This window comes from Phascolarctos cinereus, unplaced genomic scaffold (assembly GCF_003287225.1).
Source record: "Phascolarctos cinereus isolate Bilbo 61053 unplaced genomic scaffold, phaCin_HiC Scaffold_3;HRSCAF=262, whole genome shotgun sequence".
Lineage (NCBI taxonomy): Eukaryota > Metazoa > Chordata > Mammalia > Diprotodontia > Phascolarctidae > Phascolarctos > Phascolarctos cinereus.
This window is the reverse complement of record NW_027555736.1, coordinates 159,217,260-159,238,530: the sequence shown is the minus strand read 5'-3', so window position 1 is coordinate 159,238,530 and position 21,271 is coordinate 159,217,260. Positions and strand designations below refer to the sequence as shown.

The following is a 21,271-nucleotide window of genomic DNA, read 5'->3' as shown; positions in this document are numbered from 1 at the left end:
GTGATGAGTCATACCACAACTGGCCCATTGTGGTCTACAAGGGATGCCATATTTTAAGGGAGATATTGACAAAATAGAATACAACCAGAGGAGGACAAGACAGTAAGAGATCTCTGATCAATGTTTTATGAGGAACATTTGAAAGGACTAGAGATGATGACCCTGCAGAAGAAAAAATATTAAAAGGTATGTAATCACTGTTTTCAAAAATGTGGAAATCTGATGTGTGAAAGAGGAATCAGACTTGTTCTTTTATTTATTTATTTGTACCATTCAGGGTTAAGTGACTTGCCTAGGGTCACCCAGCTAAGTATCTGACACTGGATTCAAACTCAGGTCCTCCTGACTTCAGGGCTGGTGCTCTATCTACTGCACCACCTAGCTGCCCCTAGCCTTGTTCTGTATGGTTCCAAAGAGGAGAATTAGGACCAAAGGGTGAAAGTTGTAGGAAGGTAGAGTTTGGCTCAGAATAATAAACTATTTTCTAACCATTTGAACTGCCTTAAAAAAAAAAAGAAGGAATGGATTGCCACATTAAGTAGTAAGTTCTCCATCACTGGAAGTATTCATGCAGAATTGTGTGAAATTGAATACTGGTCAGGGAACTAGATGGATCACACAGGCTGACCAAATTATACCAGGAGATTCAGTCATAAGGATAATCCAGGGAATCAGATAAGTAGGAGAGATCAATCTGCAGGCTAGGAGGCTAGGGAAGGTGCTCAAGACAGTCCCTGCCATCAGAAAGTTTACATTCTGAAGGAGGGGAGGAATAACATAGAGTGTAAGAGAGTACTCATTTGAAGGTATGGTGTTGAAGTCTAGAAAGTCACAAGCACAGCTGGGTGGGGGATAAAGGTTAATTGGCTCGGGACCCTCACCAAATGGAGGAACTTGTCAATGGGAGAAGGGATGTTCCAGAGTGGGAAGGTCCCAGGTACCGGGCAAAGCTGAGAATGCTTTTGAGGTATAAAGTCAGAAGCACATCCAGAAATGGACAGAGTGGCCAGGGAATCTGTCATATAGTAGACCAAAGGCTAAAGAAAATCATGTCTCCCCAAAGGTACAGAAAACTTAAGAGTCTTGATGGGTCTAGAAGGCTCAGCTAGGGTGAGGGAGACAGGTAGTACTGGATTGTTGGATTAAAAACTCCAAGGCACGGATAGTTAGGTCAGGGAGGCCAGCTTATGATATAGGCAGAGGTTAACTGCTTAGATAGACAAGTCAGAGATGGACTCTAACATCATTGATTGGGAAATTAGTCAGGAATCTTTTGTTCAGTTTAGGGGAAGCTGGTTCATTCAAAAGTTCCTGAGCAGTTTCATAAAGAGGAGTGGTCTACTTATCCAAGAAAGTGGTATGTTTCCGAATCAAGGTTAAATTCTTTGACCTGAGGGCCATGCCCCAATCCCTTGTGCAATAACAGTGCTTCTAACTTTGGCCAGGGGTGGTATGGGATGTGTCCATCTTCCCAACATGTAACAGCTATTGCCCCCTTTTTGCCAAACAAGAGATAAAAGAGATTTGTGGGGACAATCCCTCCCTCTGTCTCTGTAAGAATCCATAGAATCCCTGAGCAGGGGAGCATCTCCTCTTTCTTTTCTGTCTACTTTACTCATTAGATAATGTTGTCTTATAAATCTGTAGACTGAGTCTGTCTGGAATAATGCTTAGTTCCATGTTACTCCATATTTGGTACTAGAATTTTCTCATTTTATTTTCCATTTTAATAATCAGCCTAAATTATGTTATAAGAAAGCAAAGTGACTTTAAACAAAAAAAATCATCAAGTTATGGCAAAATGAATAAGCTTAATTTTTTTTTAAATAGAAGCTTTTGTGGGAATGGATGACAAAGCACACTGAACATATCCTTGTGACCTCCCTCTAACTAGGAAGAATTTAACTTGTGGGTTGTATTAGGTTAGAATTGGTGGCTTTTGGTGATTTCTTCATGGCATCAACATTGGGAGACCGGTGTGAAAGGTAAAAATATTAATGTTCCAAATCAACTTTCTCCAATTACTACACATATTCTTTTTGTTCAGTCATTTTTCAGTCATGTCTGATTCTTCATGATCCCATCTAGAGTTTTCTTGGCAGAGATACTGGAGTGATTTGCCATTTCCTTCTCCAAAATCACTACACATGGAAATCTTCAAATTAAATATTTTAAATTCATAGGAAGAGTACAATCTGCCTGATAGAAGAGGGATCATCATCTATTTGAGTTGATGGAGGAGTATATAGTCCAGGGTTCTTAGCTGTTTATTGTGTCATGGGCCCTTTTGACAGATTGGTCAAACCTATCGACCCCTTCTCTGGGAAAAAATGATTTTAAATGCATAAAATAAAATATGTAGTGTTACCAAGGAAATCAAAATTTGATTATCAGAATTATTTTTTAATTTGCATATCCCAGGTTAAGATAAGAATTAAAGCTAGCATTTACATAGTACTTTAATAGTGTTTACAAAGTACTTTATAAATAACAACTCAAGACAATTCTGGGAGGAAGGTGATATTATTATCCCCATTTTACATATGATGGAACCGAGGAAGAAAGAGGTTAAGTGACTTGCCCAAGGTTATATAGCTATTAAGCGTCTAAGGCCAGATTTCAACTCATCTTCCTGATTTGATTCAACACTCTATCCCCTGAGCCACCTAGCTGATATATTCAAGAACCCCTGGTAATTTAAGAGCCGCTAATATAGTCAGACTCCTTTACTAAATATTGAATTAGATTGTGTTGATGCCTTGGTCTCTTCAGAATTTGTATTAACTTTTCTAGGTCACAGTGTTCTGGACCAGGTCTAGCAGACCAATTTCCTAGTAGGTTGAGTTTGATACTGGGACAGAGTCCAACATTCACAGGTCATTTCATAGTTATCAAAAAGAGATTTGTTTAGTCATAGCAGGAGAGAGATATACAAAGACTGGCATTGAAGACAACTTGAATGGAATTAGCTAAAGGAAGCTTCCTTACTGTGATTACCCATTGTGATCCACCAGCCAAGAATCAGAGCCCCTGGCCTGGAGCTCCACATGGCTCCTTTGTACTCAGGTAATGAGAAAGTGGTGTCAATGGCCTGAGCCTTTAGAACCCTGGGCCAACCAAGTGTTGAGGAATGTCTCAATACCTTTCAGGAAAAGATTAACACAACTTGCATGGGAGATGGGGTTAGGATATTGCTCCTGTCATAGCTGGTAAGTTGATAGAGACAGCATAATATAGTGGCAAATGGAGAGGAGATAAGCATTCAAATCCGCTCCCATTTTCTGATTCTGCAATCTTGGTCAAGTTACTTAAATTCTGAGAATCTGTTTCCTTATCTTTAAAATGTGAATGATAATACTTGTAGTACCTACCTCATGAAAGATGGTAAATAGAGAATTGGCCTCATAGTTATGAAGACCTGAGTTCAAGTTCAGTTTGTATAGTATCTGATGCCAAAGTTTGTCTCTAGATCCAAAGATCTGGAGCTTGAACTGTGTTGCACAGTATGCTAATAGCTATGGTATGATAGACATCCCCTATGGAGACATAAACACAGAAAGCTAAGAGGAAGCAAAAATACAGTGGAGATTTACCCCCCAACACAACACAGCACACACATGCGCGCACGCGCGTACACACACATACACACACACACACACACACACACACAACTTTCAGTTATGACTTAGAAGATCTAGTTCTTTCTCCCTTCTATTTTTTACGTTAGTATTTTGCAGAGTATTTTAAGTATTTTAATTTCTGCCATTACCTCTGAAGAAGTCATTCATAGCAATAGAAGTTTTAAATTCTGCTTGAAATACTGTTAAGCTTCAATTTTTCAAACAGGAACAGTAGCTAACACTTGAAATTCTACAGATTTATTTAATCAAAAGGCCAGTGGGTTAGACAATATATTTTCACGTACATGTACTGGTGTTATTTCCTCTCTATGGGCCCATCTTACATTTGGCAATGGGGGGAGAGAAAGGAGAGGGAGAAGGAGAGAGAGGAGAGAGGATGGAGAGGGAGAGAGAGAGAGAGAAACCAAGTGTTCCTTTTTAGAAGCTGTTTTGTAGCCCTCTCATTTTCCACCAAAATTCTATTTATAGTATACTCCACAAGATACCTTTGTAGTCTGGAAACAGACTTTTTCCATAAGTTATCCATTAATGCATATTGTGGCAAAATGTCAGTTTCTGTTGATTTTTCTCCCCTACAACTGCTATCTTACAAAGATTTGGAGATGGAATCCTTCCTAGGCCACAACCTTAGGATCATAGTCCTTTGCTGCTTGTGATGCTATGTGTAGGGGGCCCCTACCAGACTGTAATTTGCATGAAGGCAGGGACAATTTCTTATTTAAACCTCATAACGTGCTCAGTTCCTACCACAGTACTCTGCCCAAGGTAGATTTTAATAACTGTGGAATTGTACTGTATTGCTCTCTGGCCCAGGCTGACTTCCTGTACCTTTATTTCTATTCATCATTCCCAGACTTGCCAGCTCCCCCAGAACTTGGCTAAATTTTCCATGCCCCGCTCCCCCACACCCTTTCTCTCATTCTTGATTCTCTTGACTCAGCCCTCCTGAAGAAGGGGATATCAATATCCAACTTCTCCTATATTATGCTCTGTTAAGAATAAGCCCTCAATCCTCCTTTCAGTTTTTAAGAGTTTTGACTCATTGTCAAACTATTTATCTGATCCTATCTTTCCGTCTTTTTTCTTTATAATTGTTCTTTTTCTCCTCTTGCCTCATTCACCTGTATTTTAGACTTCTTTCAATTATTCTGCTATATCAACTCTTCTAAGCATTCTATTAGCCTTTCTCTCTCTCTCTCTCTCTCTCTCTCTCTCTCCTAATCTTTCCTAGACATTAACATATACAGGTGTAACAATTTAATAGAATACAGAAAGGATGGTATCATGTCTGCAGAATTGCTAAGAAATTCCTCAGAAACATTTCTTTTTTTTTTTTGAAGGCAGAAAAATGCAAAACTTTAATGGATCTACCTTATGAAAACTCAGGCTATCACATTTTTTAATATTAGGAAACTGTGAGTTTAGTAATTTTTCATTGACAACCCACTTGGAGAAAACACTATGCTAGTAAAACTCAAGTGGAAGAAATGGCCAGCACCTCTGTTCTCTTCTTCCTACCCCCTTTTGCTTCTAGAGATTTAATTTTCCATTCTCTATTACCGTTATTTTAGTTATTTCTTTTCTTTTAGCCTAAGGGTAATAAAATGGCCCCTCAGGTTCATGTGATTCCCTCTTCTGCTACATTATGGAGTTTATATTAAACAACAAATTTGGAGTATATTCATAATTGCTCAGTGCCCCAAGACAGGAACATCCCTAACATTTAGGCAGAGGTTTGACTTTCTGCTTTAATTTGAATGTATGTTTATCTTTAGCTAACTCCTGGCTTCTTTATGGTAGAGGCAAAATTCAGGTCAGCAGAAACATCTGAATAAAAAAGTAAGCAGACTATCCTACAGTACCTGTTAATAGAGAGACACTTGGAGATTCTTTTTTTTTCAATTAATTAATTTTTAGTTTTCAGCATTCACTTTTATAAGATTTTGAGTTCTAAATATGTCCCCTCTCCTTTCTCCCCTCCCCAAGACAGCATGCAATCTAATAGGTATAGACATGTACAGTCATATAAAACATATTTCCCCATTAGTCATATTGTGAAAGAAGAATCAGAACAAAAAGGAAAAACTGTGAAGAAGAAAAAACAAAAAAGAGAAAATAGTATGCTTTGATATGCATTCACACTCCATAATTCTTTCTGTGGATGTGGATAGCAGTTTCTACCATGAGTCTTTAGGAATTGTCTTAGATCATTGCATTGCTGAGAAGAGCTAAGTCTATCAAAGTTGGTCATCACACAATGTGACTGTTATTGTGTACAATGGTCTCCTGGTTCTGCTTCACTTCACTTCCTGTAAGTCTTTCCAGGTTTTTCTGAAATCTGCCTGTTCATCATTTCTTATGGAACAATCATATTCCATTACATGCATATACCACGACTTGTTCAGCCATTCCCAAATTAATGGGCATTTCTTCAATTTCCCATTCTTGGCCACCACAAAAAGAGCTTCTACAAATATTTGCATATATTTGGTACCTTTTTCCTTTTTTATGATCTCTTTGGGACACAGACCTAGTAGTGATGTTGACAAAGGGTATGCACAGTTTTGCAGCCCTTTGGGCATAGTTCCAAATTGCTCTCCAGAATGGTTGGATGAGTTCACAACTCCACCACCAATGCATTTGTGTTACAATTTTCCCACACCTCCAACCTTTATCATTGTCCTGTTTTGTCATATTAGCTAATTTGATAGGTATGATATAGTACCTCTGAGTTGTCTTAATTTGCATTTCTCTAATCAATAGTGATTTAGAGCATTTTTATATGACTGTAGATAGCTTTAATTTCTGCATCTGAAAACTGCCTGTTCATTTCCTTTGGCCATTTATCAATTGAGGAATGATTTGTATTCCTATAAATTTGACTCCCTTCTCTATATATTTTAGAAATGAGGCCTTTATCAGAGAGACTAGCTATAAAAATATTTCCCAGATTTCTGCTTTTTTTTTTTTTTGCTTAGACAGTGGAAGTTTATTGTAAGAGAAATCATATTTCCCAGAGAGAATATTCATGCAAGGAAAATGGCTCCAAATACAAGGGAAAAGAATTTGATGGACCCTGGCAGATACAACACATTTTATCTCTTCTGATGCCAAATACAGCAATTTGTCTCTGGCCCTGAAGTCCTGTTTGGAAAAAAGTTGGTCTGCTTTCTGGAAGGTTATTAATTAATACTAAGATCATATATACATATTAGTGCATCCACAAGAGCTAGTTTCAGCTTAACACTTAATTTCGGTAAGCATGTGCTGACTACCCAGCAGAGTGCTTCCTCTACCAGTCGGGGGACTGCAGCATCCAGAACGCTTGTAAGTGCATTGTGGATAAGATTGAGTACCCTACTGTGGGTTTTGACTTGTAAACTGACAAAGTCAGTGTTACAGTCCTGAATGACCAGGTAATCATCTTCATTTTCATCCATCTGTATTCCAATTTGAAATTTGTTGTTCACTTCTATTATGAAGTCAATATTTCCAAGAAACTTTTTATTTGTTTCCACGTCCAAGGTTGTAGGGAACGTTGCTGATAGCTGATGTCAGTCTTCACTTTGTATAATATTAATATCAAAGATTGGGGCCTCTATAACTTTAATCAAAGAAAACTCCAGGCCAAAAAACTTGGTATTCACTCTTGCATGCAAATTTCCAAGCAATCCACCTTGAATAGTGTGCATAGCTTCCACAAAGGAGAGTTTCTTAAGATTTCTGGGTGTATTTGTGTTCAACAGTTGGCTGTGTAAACTTTGGCAAATGGTGGTGATGAAATGGTTGCTCCTCTAGGCAGCTAGGTGACACAGTGGATATGTTGAAGTTTAGAGGTTTAGGAGTGCTGGGACCCTGAAATAGCAACATGAGGGTCTTGCCCAAATGAATTCGACCCAAGCCTTCTTTCAGCTAAAGACAAGGTTTATTAAAGATCGACCATATTGGCTAGACTCTTAAGGAATCTAAGCATTTGTAACACTTGTATTGACAAGACAGCTAGAGTAAATCTCAGCCTCTGCTTTCCTTCTAATCTTGGTCGCGTTAGCTTTGTTTGTGCAAAAACTTTTCAATTAAATGTAATCAAAATTATCCATTTTTCATTTTATAATGTTCTCTATCTCTTGTTTGGTAATAAATTCTTCCTTTCTCCATAGATCAGACAGGTAAACTATTTCTTGCTCTCCTAGTTTGCTTATACTATCAGCCTTTATGTCTAATCATGTACCTGTTTTGACCTTATCTTGGTATGTGGTGTAAGATGTTGGTCTATGCCTAGTTTCTGCCATACCATTTTTCCAGTTTTTCCAGCAGTTTTTGTCAAATAGTGAATTCTTATCCCAAAATCTGGAGTCTTTGGGTTTATCAAACAGTAGATTATTATAGTCATTGACTACTGTGTCTCATGTACGTAACTTATTCCACTGACCCACCACTCTGTTTCTTAGCCAGTACCAAGTAGTTTTGATAATTGCTGCTTAATACTACAGTTTTAGATCTGGTACAGCCAAGCTACCTTTTTCTTTCATTTCTTTTCATTAATTCCTTTGATATTCTAGACCTTTTGTTCTTCCAGATGAATTTCATTATTATTGTTCCTAGCTCTATGAAATAATTTTTGGTAGTTTGATAGGTATGACACTGAATAAGTAAATTAATTTAGGTAATTTGTGTTATAGGTTATAGGTTATTTAGGTATTTTATATTAGCTCTGCCTACCCATGAGCAACTGATGTTTAGATCTGGCTTTATTTGTGTGAAAGGTGTTTTGTAATTGTGTTCATATAGTTCCTGGGTTTGTCTTGGCAGGTAGACTCCCAAATATTTTATGTTGTCTACAGTTATTTTAGGTGGAATTTCTCTTTCTAACTCTTGCTTCTGAGCTTTATTAGTAATATATAGAAAAACCGATGATTTATGTGGTTTTATTTTATATCCTGCAACTTTACTAAATTTGTTTATTATTTCAAATTATTTTTTACCTGATTCTCTAAGTGTACCATCATATCATCTGCAAAGGGTGATAGCTTTGTTTCTTCATCGCCTATTCTAATTCCTTCAATTTTTTTTCCTTAGGAAGGATTCTTGGGGAAAGAGAATAAACCTTTTGTTGATATTTCCCTCAGTCCTTGAAGAAGCAGACACAATGGGGGCCACAGTCCAAACTGACCAGCCCAAGATGCCTGTGATGGCCCTCCTTGATTGCTACTCAGCCTAATCTCTTTTTGCCCATTACCTACTGCCATAAATTATTTTGGCCTAGCTGTGGACTTCTTCCTTTTCAGCTGTCTCTTCTGGGTCTCTTTCTCTGTCTCTCTCTGTTTCTATTATTGTCTCTCTCTTTTTCCCCTCTCTTCTCCACACCCCTCTCTAGAAAGATTTAAAACTATTATATAAAACAATATCTACCTTTCTGGTTCTTAATCTGGGAAGAAATAGAAACTTAGGTTCTCAATCCAGTCCAAGCCTTGCCCGAATGACTATTATACCATTATATATATGTATTGTGTCATATGTGTATGTTGTATATATATGTATATATTTGTACGTATGCATATATATACATAAAATTATATATGTGTATATATATAAATATATAGTTATATATGTGTGTATTTATGTGTACATGTATATCTAAATCTATATATCATGATCCCTGCCTTCAAGGAGCTCACTTTTTAGTAGAGAAAACAGGATACATGTTCAAATACTTCATGGTAAAGTCCCATGTGAGTTGAACAAATTAAGAATCATAGATGGCTCAAGGGAAGGAGGGAATGTGATGAAGTAGAAAAGATACTGACTGGCAGTCAGGAGATCTGGGTGTACCTTCTATGCCTACCATGACCTAGCTATTTGACTTCAACAAAACATTTCAGCTGCCTGGCCCTTAGTTTTTATGTAGTAAAATGAGCTAGGTGACCTCTGGTATTCATTCCCTTATAACACTCTTTGAAATACTTCCAGATGAATTGGTAAGGGAAGGTTGTACGTGATCTAGGCCTTGAAAGGGGATGGTATTGTTTTGTTATGGTAGAGACTCAGTTGAAGTTAGGCATTGGAGAGTAAAGCAGCACCATGAAGAGAAGTCGAACAGTGGTCAGTGAGATATAAAGCATGCTTAGGAAATGGGCGTGGTTCAGTTAGGCTTGATTTCTTATGGAGAAATATCAGGAAAGGAGAAGACAAAAAGTAGTTAAAGATGGGCAGGGAAAAGGGGGAGAGGTGATAGGCGATATAAAAACAATCAATACAAACTTATTTTAGAAAGAAAAGATAGGCTGAGCTCAACTAATGGAGGCCCCTGAATGTCAGGCTAAGGAATTTGGACTGTGGTCATTAAAGGTGTGTGTGTGTGTGTGTGTGTGTGTGTGTGTGTGTGTGTGCGCGCGTGTGTGTGCGCGTGCGCGCGCTGAGTGGGAATGAAATAAAATCTATAACCTTAGGGAATGATAATATTATAAATCTAGAGCTAGAAAATATCTCAGAGGTTATCTTGTCCAACCCTTTATTTTTCCAGCTGAGGAAACTGAGGCTTGGGAAATTGAAATCACTACTTGCCCAAGGTCACCCAGGTAGTCGGCATTAAAGACAGAATTTGAACTGACTACTGAGCCTGTGTTTTTTTCCATTAAGACATAATATGTCTTTATAGTCTAATGGCATATGAGTTGGGGAGTAGGTAGAAAAGAAAGAATTTAGGGGCAAGGGAAGACTGGATGATCCTTCAGTATACATTCTGGCCCTGTGCATCTGGTACAAGGTGCCAGATGTGAATGGTACAAGGTGCAATAAAGTTTGGAGACATCTTTCAGACAGTTATTTTTAATGCTAGTGGTCTTTGTCAGAAAATGATCCTAATCATGGAATTCAATACCTATTTCTATTCATTTATTCACTGTGTCTTTGTCTCTGACACAAGGTTATTTTAAATAGTACAGCCCAACACTACAAAGAAAACCTAATCAAAAGTAAATTGTTGGGGACTGTTTGGGATCCTCAGCTCTTCTATACGTGAAGGTGTCATTATTAAATGCAACTGAGTTTGTCTCCAGGACTGTAACCTAACATCTGCCTGCATCCTGCAATCAAAAATAAAGCTAATAGGTTTAGCATTTTTGACTCAATAATGAGTTGGATGCCAATATTCTAATGGAAATGGACTTCTTGCTTCATAATTAATCAATAACAGGAAATGTGAAAGTTGAATCTCTCACAGAATTTCCATTTGGTAGGTCAGAGTTGGAGGGATTAAGCTGTAATATGAGAACTGAATTGCTATATAAAAGGCTGATGCCGTTTTGAGTCCAAATGGCTCCTTCCACTTGGGGCTATGATGATAATTTCCTCCTTTATGGATAACATCCTTCCTCCAGGCTAAGATCAAAGGACATCTATTATGTCCGAGAACAGATCAGAGAGAGAGGGAGAGAGAGAGACAGAGAGAGAGAGAGAGACAGAGACAGAGACAGAGACAGAGTTTTATGAAGCTAATAGAAAGGAATGCCTTCTTCTGATTTCTGGAGAGGCAGTGTTGCATAATGGATAAATTTCCAACTGATTCAAGAAGATCTAGGTTCAAGTCTTCTGACATACTATCTGCTTGACCCTGGGCAAATGTCTAAGACCATAAAGTACGGGGCAAGTCCAATTTGTCTTAATAAAGGAAGTTGTTTTGTGGGGAGTTCCATGCTTAGATGAAAAAAACAGAACACAAGAAAATTTAAAAAATTGGGGAATGTTAAGATCAGGTAAGGGAGTCACTGTTTGCTTAGTCTAGTTGTAGTTATAACAGAGAAAAAGAATGAATAGATTAACTTAGCCATAAGGTAGGAGAAAGACTGAGTATGATACTCTTGGCTTTATAAGATCCTTCAAGTGTTCACTTTGTCTCTGAGCTACCTGAATTAGACTGTTTTGGAGAGGATCTTGTGGTGGTAATTGGAAGACATGGTGTCAAGGAGCTTGCGTTCTAAAAATAACAAAAAATATCTGTACCTTACATAAGTTATATATTCAGGTACACTTTATTAAAGTTGACATATCTCCATTTACAGAGTCAATTTCCGTGGTGTGAGATCAATGAAAAAAACAAGGGAAGTCATTCTAAAACTCACTCAGTCTAAGACCCTGTTTTTTAAGGCTTGAACTTTATTTCTATGGGGTTGCTGTTAACTTTTGATTTTTTTTTTTGGTATTTGTTTAGGGATTTGGGGGAAAAAAAGGGTTGAGGTGAGAGGGCTGGGGCACTGGGAAAGGATCAGAAGTGTAGGTGTCAAGATAGAAGACAGGTCTGCAGGCATTGAGGACAAATAAAAGGGGTTTAAAGATTGAGATATGGGAATTCTGGATATGAGGTGTAGGATTAGCATAGTTAGTCAGTAAAAATGTATTAAGTGCCTACTATGTGCTAGTCACTATGTAAGCACTGGGGATACAGAAAAAAGCAAATGACAGTCTCTGTTCTCATGGAGCTCTAATAAAAGAACAATAGGCAAACAACTAAGTATTTTTTAAAAGTTATATGCAGGAAAAATTTGAAATAATGGAAAGAGTGAAGGAAGTAGAATAAAAGGGAATTAGAAAAGGTTTCTTGTAGACAGTGAGATTTTAACTGCAGCTCGAAGGAAGCAAGAAGGCAGAGATGAGGAGAGGGAGCATATAGGATTGTGGGCATTGGAGGAAGGTTTAGGACTGGGTGTAATCATTGAGGAAAGGGTGGATTGTGAGGAAAAGTGAGGGAGGAGATAGATATGGGAGAAGTATGGAGATAGAGGAGTAAGTGTTGGGGCTTAGGGAAAGGAAATAAGGATCGAATCCAAGATATGACATTTGGAGTAGAAGGGAGAAATGGAATACAAGGATGGGGAGAGTAGAGGTTTTGACAGGATGAGAATTGAGGGTTAGGCAAGGGGAGGAGTGTGGTCACTGAAAGATAAGGAAAGGTTTGAGATATTTGGGTTGGAATATAGGAAGATTTCAGAGAAAAGGAAAAGTCTATAAGCAGAGATTAAAGTGCTTAGGAAGGGGATCAGGCCATGAGAACTGGGCATATAGCAGTTGGGTATGAAGTTTGTGTTGTGAGAGCAGAAGGAAGGATGTGAAGATTGCTCTATAGGAGAGTGGAAATTTACATCTAGGGAAAAGGGATAGGTTGTAGCTTAAGGGGTGGGAAATTGGTATTAGATTTGGGGTTTCTCATCGGCCCTGGGGGTTTTGAACATTGATATGGGACAAAAAACATGGAATATGAAAGGAGGAGGAAGGAGATAGTTCTGTCAAGTTAAAGCAAAATAATGTAAAAGAAAAGGATGAAGGAAAAGCAGTTGTGAAGACTAAGAAGAAGAAATGGTAAATAGAGGAGAAAAGCAGTGTGGTGTGTTAGAAAGGAAAAAGAACTTGGAGTGAGATGACCTAGCATTTGTGTAGCACGTTAAGGTTGGCAAAATACCATGAGTTGGTACATTATCTCATTTGATCCGTACAACTCTGTGAGGTAGGTGGTATGTTAGGAGGGACCTCAGGATTCATCTAGGCCAACTTCCTCATTGTCCAGAAGAGAGAATTGAAGGCCAGGAAGGACTGGACTTAGAGTCAGGAGGCATTTGTCTGAATCACGCTGCAGGTGTTTACTGGTTGTGTGAGACTTGGTTTTCCCATACATAATTTTTGCACTAATATTTGCACTAATTACTTCATAGTATTTTTGGGAGGAAAACTCTGTATAGACCTGGAAGAAACTACAAATTTGAGAATTTATGGGGGAAGGGACATTATAAACCTATGAATGAGAGTTCTTGAAGGATTGGAGGACAACATTACTTTGACATGCCTTGACTCTGTACCTCAATATAAATTGGGGTTCTTATGGTTTCTACAGAGTGACTGTGTCATTTTATACTCTTCTAATGATCAGACCTTGGCTCTTCTTTCCATAATAAAAGGAACCTGGTTTTTCCAGTTCCTGGAGAAACCAATACATACTTAAAATACTTTAACAGATGAAAATCCCTGAGCCTTTAGTGAAAAACAGAATTATTGCTAGGGTGGATTGATAGAAATTTATCCATGGTTTACAGGACATTAGCAACATTTGTACTTCTTCAGAAGGTAGAAACAATTAAATTTAGTACTTAGTGAGCAAGAATAATTAGTTGAAATAAGAAGTTAGCCTCTGTTTGAATTGCCATGGGGACTTGGGTATTGACCTCCTAGGTCTCTTCCCAAAGTCCCTCTTCCCTTTGCCTCAGGTATGGTTTATGATCTTCACCCAAGGTAACCAGAATTTCTAATTACTGCTTTAGAAAGGAGACATAGGATACATATTTCAGGGTGGACATATCAGGGTAGTAAGGAATGGCATTTTATTCAGGAAAGTAAGTACAAAATAAGAAAGAGCTGTGTTGTTACAATTTTAAACCCAATAAAAGATTTTGCTTGTTTTAATCCCACATTGATACAATTTTGAGGTATTTAAAAATCTACCCAAGAAAGGCAACATGAAGGGTTTTGTATGTTTTTGTTTTTGGCCAGGCAATTGGGGTTAAGTGACTTGTCCAGGGCCACACAGCTAGTGAGTATCTAAGGTCGGATTTGCACTCAGGTCCTCCTGACTCCAGGGCCAGTGCTCTATCCACTGTGCCATCTAGCTGTTCCTGTATGTTTTTTAATTAGCTAGAAGAGTTTCATTTAAACACAAAGACATAAAACTCAATATGAATTCAAAATTTTCTTGCTTGAATCTGTGTTGCAGTAGGTGAGCCAACCTGAATGACACGTGCTATGTAGAAATTGACATTTCCTGAAATGATAAGGCATACAAATGATCCTTTTAATAACATCCATAAAGACAAACTGACCCTCAACAAGAAATTTATGAGGTATACCAAGGAAATACATTAACAACCCTTACCAGAGCTTTTAGATAAGGAAATAATTATGAGATTATATATAGTTTAAATGTCATTAGTAATAACATAGCTAGCATTTAAGGAGTGGCTTATTGTTTGTAAAGTACATGTTATCTCATTTGATCCTTACAATAACCCTGTGATATAGGTGCTAAGATTATTCTCATTTTATAAATGAAGAAACTGAGGTTGAGGAAAGTTGTTACTTGCCCAAAGTCGCATGGCTAATACTTTGGGCAACTAACTTAACTTGTCTGTGGCAGGCTTTGAACCCAGATTTTCCTGACTCCAAGTCCAGTACTCTGTCCACTGTGACACCTGGCTGCTAAAACAAATATTGTTTTTTTAATCTGTCTATCTATTTGTCTAGTTATGTATCTATTTGTGTATTTAATTTATTTATTTATTACTTCAGTTGTCCATTGTCTATTCCATGCCCATGTCTTTGGATGACCCCAGGTAGGCAGGCATGGATTGGATAGGTTGCAATCTGCATTGCTGGAGGGAGCAGTTGTGTCTATGAAATCATAGATCCATATACATATCAGAATATTAATCTTGTGTTAAAGATTGGAAATTTTGCTTTAAGGTACTGAATTAAAAAGGACCATCAGGCATGAAATAGCTTTTTCCTTAGGTAGATCTCCTAAGGATGCATAGTTTCTGGTATGGTATCTCAGATTTTGCTTTCGTATTTATACTTCGCTATGTTTCATATTTTTACTGTTTACTATTTTTTTTTCATCCAGACCTTTATGCACGTCCCCTCTAGAAATTCTTTCAAATGATCTAAATAAATGATTCATTTATAACTTAGTCTTCAAAGGTTACCAGTGGCACCGAGAACTTAAATGACTTGTCATGGTCCTACAGCCAATATGTATATATCAGAGGTAGAATTGAGCCAGGGCTTCTTGTCTCTAAGACCAACCTATTGACTTATTTTGCCATACTACCTTCTCATTACAAAATTACTTTAATATGAGAGGCAGTGTGGCATAGTAAGTAGAAAACTGGCCTCAAAATCGGAAGGAACTGGGCTCAAGTTCCCATTCTGACACATATTGGCTCTGTGATCCCTAGGCAACTAACTTAACCTCTCAATGCCTCCAGACAACTCTGAGTAATGGAGCAGGTGTGTATCTACATTGGTGGAGTCCATTTCCTCACCGTGAAGATTCTTTGTTTCAATAAAATAATAGGTCTAGTCCTAACTCTCACCCTCATTAAACATATGATGAAAAAATATGTTGTGTCTTTAAATGATATTTGTCTTATATCTCAGGATGGACCCATTATTTTTGGAGGTACAGGAGATCCATAGCAAATAGTAAAATGAAAGTCAAAAACACCATAATGCATAAAATGATAGGGATGGCCTATTATAGACCCAAGGGGGACATTTCTATGGCTCTTTAAAGTCTCCAAGTGTTTTACATACATCATCTCATTTGAACTTCATGACAAGCCAGTGAAGTAGGTATGGTCTAATCTCCATTTTACAGTTGGGGGAGTTGAGTCAGAGAGAAGTTTAGTGACGTAATAAAGGTCACTCAACTAGCATCTAAGGCAGGATGTGAACACAAATCTTCTTGTGTTGAAATTCACTGTCATCTCCACTATACCATGTTGCCTCTTTGAAGTCAGAGAGGATTTGGGTGAGTGGAGTAGCTAGTTGGATCCAAAAAGGGAATTCTGTAACCGCCACTGATGATCAATAACTTCTAGTAGTTTCCTGTTTCACTGCCCCCGTAATCAGATCTTGCTTAGGGAAACAGGACAAATCTTAGAAGTCATGCTGAGACTTTCCAGGTAATGTCTCATCTTTTCCATTAAGGGAGGGATAGTGGTATCTGTATATGTCAGCATCAATGGTTGAATTACTTCAGAGACAATATAATTGCTTTTGGAAGAATAAAAGGAAGGAATAAATCTAGTACTACTTGTTTTGAAAATGGTCTTATAGTTTTACATGACAAAAGATTGCATTATTACATAAAAAAGGCTATTTGTTGGAGACAAAATTGTATCAGATTGTTGGGTATTATAGTGAATGCTCCAGAGAAGAAATGTAACAAAGGATATGTGGGGTTTTTTCAGCTTTAGAGAAACAAAGATGACGTGACCTAATTCTTAGCAGTTTCTTTTAGCCCACTTTAATAAAATGAACATACACATTAACAATAGACATATTCTGGCTAGAGCTATACAAATTGCCATCTCACACTCACCTGTCTACATACTCAGTCTCTTTAATCAGACATCTTATTATTTAGTTAACTGTTATTCTTAATTACTTAATTATCTTTTTTTCAGCCAAAGACAAGATTTATTAGAACATCCATCATATTGGGCAGACTCTCAAGGAGTCTGAATGTTAGTAAGCTATTGGCTAGATTGTAAGAATCTAAGCAGTGGCTAGATTTTAAGAATCTACACACCTTAATGGAGACAAGATGGACCTTATATACAGAAAGAATTAATTACTTAATTATTTAGTGAATAAAATATTAGAGGTTTTATGGGGGGAAGACGTCTAGATATGTGAGTTAATGGTATAAAGAACTCCCAGTGGGCCAATTCCCTTTACCAACGAAGATCAGCAACTCATCTTTAACTTGTGGTCACTGATAGTTATCTGGGACTGAGAGAGATTAAGGACGTTGCCTGTGGTCATCTAGTAACTGTCAGAGCTGCATTTGAACCGAGGTCTTCCTGACTCCAAGTGTACTTTCCTATACATTATTCCAGGCACCTTAGTTACTAACTTGTTTCCATTTCCAGGGCTTGACACATTGCCCAGCAGACAGTAAGCACTTAATAAATGGTCGATGACTGACTGGCTACTAACCTATATCCAAAATGAATGAGCCAATTGCATATGTAAAATTTCCACCTCTTGAGGTTATATTAATATAAATCTACCCATTTAAGACTAAGTATGTGGCAGTTAGGTTCTGCAGTGGATAGAGTACCAGGCCTGCAGTCAGAAAGACTCATCTCTGTGAGTTCAAATCTGGCCTCAGGCATTGACTAGCTGTGTGACCTTGGGCAAGTCACTTAACCCTGTTTGCTTCAGTTCTCTCATCTGTAAAACGAGCTGGAGAAGGAAATGGCAAACTGCTCCAGTATCTTTGTTAAGAAAACCCCAGATGAGATTAAAGAGTCAGACATGACTGCAAAAATGACTGAGCAACAACAAACAGAGCAAATGTGTAACTGTGAAGGTAGGGTCTAACGTGATATTAAGGGCCAGGCACATATAGGGTATTTTTTAAAAATCTCTCTAGTTCATAGCTCCCACCCAGAAGTTCTGGGAAAATTATTCTATGGCACCACACATTGATGACAACAAGTCTCCTTGTAAGTATGCAGGTCTTTGTACTCAAAGAAGAAGCATTTTATTAACAGGCCAAAGAAAACAAAATACAGTTCATAACAGAGTTCTTGGAAAATGAAGATCTCTCTCCCCATCTTACTCCCCAGAGACCTGTCCAGTGTCTCCAGACAGTCATGAACTGAGTAAGGCTCTCAGCAGGTTTTGCTTTCAATGGGGATAGGTTTTTCCTCTAACATGAAGCAGATCTTGGCAGACACCATTGTCATCCTTCTTCATTAGATCCTAGTCCCATATGAGGAAAACTCTAGTTTCCCTTTCTTGAAAGATTCAATTTGTTCTGCATCATGCTTCTAATACACTGTCTGATGAGTGACCACTGAATGGCAGTTTTGCCCTTGTTTTTGATGGGGTTTTTTGAGGCCATATGTCATGTTTCCTGCAGGCATCTGACCTCCCAGAAATTTCTCTGGAGATCACAAACATAACACGCTTGTCCAAGTTAAGTCGGTGTCACCCACTCCAGGTTCATGTATGGTAACGCCAAAGCTTTCAGATCACTCTTTTCACTATACCTTGGTGACCCCTGAATAAGCGTTTCCTACTTGTCTTTTTTTTTCCTTTTCTCATCCATTTGGAGTAAGCTCATATTGTGTGTGTCCACATTATGAAAAGAACAATTAATTAAAATTACTTTTGTTCTAAATCTGTTTATGTATGCTACCAAGGCCATAGAGAATTGAAGGGAAAGAAGATAGTTCAGATCTAACAGTTTGATAAGTTCTGTCTACAACAAATAGCTTTCTTCTGTAGGAAGAGGTGTGCCATCCTTACAACATTTTATACAAGTGAAACAAACATCAAGACCAGTCTTGGTCAGTGTCATAATACTGGAGAATCAGAAGGTAGAAGTTGCCAGTTAGGAAAAAATGTCTCAAGAGGGAAGAATGAAGCTTAAGGTCAACAAAGGAAGGGCCTAGTTGCTTTGGCTATAGAAACACCAAGATGATATTTGTCTATGGATTTTATATGAACACTTCAGGTCACTACTAGTGCCTGCTTTTCTCACTCAGCTGAAAAGTCACTATTCAATCCTAACCCTCCAGTATCTTATAAAAGCATATGTCAATACCACATGACTTTGAAACAGAGATGGGAAAATAATTACCCTAAATTGCAAATATATAGAAAACTGCAATACCTTGTCTCTCCATTTCAAATTGTTTTTTTTTTTAGGTCTGGTTTTGAATCTTTAGTCACTCTAAAAATTAATACTTAAAGAAACAATAATTCATGTTTCATTTCTTTAAGTCCTCACTTGATTGTGTTTGAGAAAATAAATACTATAAAGTGAGAAGTGGCAATGATCACAACAGGTGATCTACAATACTCTTTCCTTGTAGTGGTCCTCTACGATTCAGTCTGGGAGTTCTCGGAATATGATCTAATATAAATATACACACAAATATATGCATGTATACACATGGATGTATATGTATTTATATGCATATATGCCCATGTATAGGATATGTATGCTTATATCCTATGTGTGCATACATACATGTATACATATGTATATGTGTGTGTCATATATACATATTTATATATACGTGTGTGTGTGTATGGAGAGAGACAGAGACAGAGACAGAGACAGAGAGAGAGAGAGAGAGAGAGAGAGAGAGAGAGAGAGAGAGAGAAAGAGAGAGAGAGAGAGAGAGAGAGAGAGTAAGAGGCAGAGACAGAGTTTTCCCCCCTCATGATTCCCAGAATCTACACAGCGTTAGCCACCGCTGGTCTCAAACTTTAAGTTAACTAGAACCACCAATTTTCAGAGCTGATAATGGGTGCTTGACTTTTTCAGGAGAATGTTGAGGATAGAAATCATATTGCAAGGAGTTGAGGAAAAAGCAGGTGGTGAGGACTTACAAAATGTGCCCCAAGACTACAGAGGCAGTTTCTAGTTTCTGAACAGTTATTTCTCCCCTTCTATCAGCCTTCTTATAGCTTCACATTTGTTACATCTCCAGTACCTCATGTTTCCATCAATGTCAGGTAGCAGTAACTTTGATAAAACCTCAGAATATTTCTATATGTGGAGTAATCCATCTCAGGCTGAGTTAAGCTGTGCTTATTTATGCTGGAATGGAAGAGGAAATAGGGTTATTTTATATAACAAAAAACCGATCTTAGAAAATCAATTTGGTAGTTTAGTTTGTATATTTGTACTTGAATAGGATCAACTATAGAGCTGATCTCATTGATTACAAAAACAAACAAGCCCAATAATTTGAGTATCCATATATGTGTGTGTATACACATATGTGTATGTATATGCATATATGTATATATGTGTGTATATATATGTATATATATATACACATATGCTATACGTACTATGTACTTATTAAGGTGTAAGTTGCACTGAGATATTTGGGACATCATACTGTGAGGCTACATATAATCATGTATGGAAATATACACACATATGTACATCTATAATTGCAAATGGCAGGCATTAACTTTAGGAAAGATATGAACACTGAATGGTAAGGTGTTTTTTCTTAGTTCCCCCAAATAATTCCTTAGAAATAAGGAAAGAAAGTACCGTCATTAAGAAAAATTGAGCAAGATAGAACTAAAAAGAATTAGAGACCTGAGCTTTCTTCCATAAAATGACAAAGATTACTATTTTTCCATCATCAACAGAAATTTTCCTTTAAACCTTTTAGTTGTTGTTCAGTCATTTCAGTTGTGCCTGACTCTTCATGACCCCATTTGGTGTTTTCTTGGAGTGGTTTGCTGTTTCCTTTTCCAGCTCATTTTGATGAGGAGGAAACTGAGGCAAACAGAGGTAAGCCACTTGCCCAGGATCACAGAGCTAGTAAGTATCTGCGTCAGATTTGAACTCAGGAAGATGAGTTATCTCAGCTTCAGGCTTGGCACGCTATTCACTGTACCACCCAACTGCCACTGAATCTAAATACAGAGTGGTGTTTTTAGTGAGGGATGGGGGGCATTATTATAAACTGAGCTTATGTCTAAGAATTTTCTTTTCTTTTTTCTTTTCTTTTTCCTGTTCTCTTCTTTTCTCTTTTTTCTTTTACCCACCTTGGGTTTCTTATCTTGTTCAGGCTAAAAGAGCAGGGATTGCTCATGTTTCTTGTCCAGTCTGGACTGGTTCTTCCCTCCTTAGATAACCTGGTGGCCCCTTGCTCTGGGGCCACCATATTGATGCTGTACTTAGAGGGCACACCCAACTGGCTTAGCCCACTGCAGTTTAGAGCTCCCTAGCTCAAGAGATTCACCAACCTCAGCCTTCTGGTAGCAGGACAAGGCCCACCATGGCCAATGAGAACAAATTGTTTAAAAATCATAAATTTATG

At 37.8% G+C, this 21,271-nt stretch overlaps 1 protein-coding gene and 1 pseudogene across 1 annotated transcript in view; one reads left to right on the top strand and one right to left on the bottom strand.

The window, feature by feature from the left end:
* The window catches only part of UNC13C (unc-13 homolog C), a 705,000-nt gene that overhangs the window by 312,957 nt on the left and 370,772 nt on the right, over positions 1 to 21,271 (top strand). The gene's annotated exons all lie outside the window — the stretch shown is intronic.
* LOC144456222 (BPI fold-containing family A member 1-like) lies at positions 6,824 to 21,115 on the bottom strand (annotated as a pseudogene).